This window comes from Quercus suber, unplaced genomic scaffold (assembly GCF_002906115.3).
Source record: "Quercus suber isolate HL8 unplaced genomic scaffold, Cork oak 2.0 scaffold_118, whole genome shotgun sequence".
Lineage (NCBI taxonomy): Eukaryota > Viridiplantae > Streptophyta > Magnoliopsida > Fagales > Fagaceae > Quercus > Quercus suber.
The window spans coordinates 765520-767179 of NW_027069583.1; positions in this window are offsets into that span (position 1 = coordinate 765520).

Genomic DNA, 1660 nt, shown 5'->3' on the forward strand with positions numbered 1-1660 from the left:
AAAAAAAAAAAAAAAAAAAAAAAAAAAAAAACACCTAAGTATCTAAGTCTTCGCTTGAGGAACCAAGGGGTCGGCAGCCTGGCTGGACTGAGTCACAGCAGCTTCTAGGGCTTGGTCCTTAGGGGTTGGAAGGGTTTTCTTCTTTCCCAAGCCTTCATCCTTATCCTTGGGTGCCTCAACTGGCTTGCTCTGATCAACAGGCTGACCAGACTCCTTGGAGGCCTCGAGGGTGATTGGAGGAACTTGACTGACCAAGGGTTGCGCCGAGGCCCCCTGGAGTTGTGTTGGAGGAAGGGGATCAGACCCTGGGAGCTCTCGGATGTCAGAGTCGTAATATATGCTCCCAGGCAGTCTCAGTTCTGAGTCCGCAGGCACCCCAGCAGCATCCAGTGCCTTGCCCCATGTTATATCGCAGTAGTCTCGCTTGACCGTGGCAAACTGCTCAGTGAGGCCTTTTTCGGTCTCCTCTACCCCCAGTTGGTATGCTGCTTTTCTTTCAACCTCGGTCGCCTCCTTAGCCAGCTAAGCATTCTTCTGAGCCAGCTTGGCAGTCTCCCTGGCCTTTTGAAGTTCGGTGTGAAGTTCCTTCACAAGCGCTTTCTCAGTTGCCAAGTTGGTCTGAGTCTCATTTAGCAGCTGGCATTGGGCTTCGGCCTGCTTCTCAGCATTCTGCAGGCCAGCATTAAGACTATTCCTTTCATTAGTTACCTCTTTGAGCTGCTCAGAGAGTTGAAAAAACTCTTCCTTCAAGCTGCCAAAGATTTCTCTGTCTCGGACCGAGAGTGGGCCTCTGCTTGGGCTTCGACGTATGTCTTTTTATTCCACTCTTCGGCCACAAAGACTTGCTGGGTAATCTGCATAATAAAGTGAAAGAGTTAGCACAAAACAAACAAAAAATTAACATTCCAAACTGAAGAGTTGGATTAACTCAATTACCATGGCCAAATCTCTTTTCAAGGACATGAAGAGTTCATACTGGCTGAAGCGCCTGTATGAATCCATGTCTCGGGGAAGGAGAAATGGTTGCTCTATAGCATCAACAACGACTCTTGCTTTCCCCCCATCATAGTTTCTGAGGGAAGTGTCCCAAGGAATAGGAGCACCGTCCAGCTCCAACTTGAGAGACCATGTGCGTGGCCCTTGGCGCATATCAACAACATGAGGGTCATCTCGGCTATCAATAGATGAAGCCATCTTGCTCTGGTGGTCTTTTGCCACTTTCTGCTGCTTGGTTGCCTTTGGTGGCACGACTTCCCTCTCCTCAATTTCGAGGGGCCTCTTCTTCTTTAGGTCCGGCAAGGGCTTTAAGCCGAGATCAGAAACTTGAGGTGATGGTGGAAGCAGACTCACCACAAGTTGGGAAGTACCAGTTCCTTTTGGCTCGGCCTTTTTGCCCTTGTTCCTCATCAGAGCCTTTAAGTTTGACATGTTTTCTTCTTCCAAAGAGTCTTCTGGAAGAGCAGTTATCAGAATGGGAGGATGGACACTGGAATGCCTGTCAATTTTCTCTTCGGAGGCCGAGGATGGTATCACTTGAACCCCTCCTGAAACTTCCCCTTCGAATTTAAATTTGTCTATTTGCTCCTCTAGTGAAGAGGTCGAGGAGCCAACCCTTTCACCTACAACCACCAGTTCAAGGGGGACTTGCTGAACCGGCTGG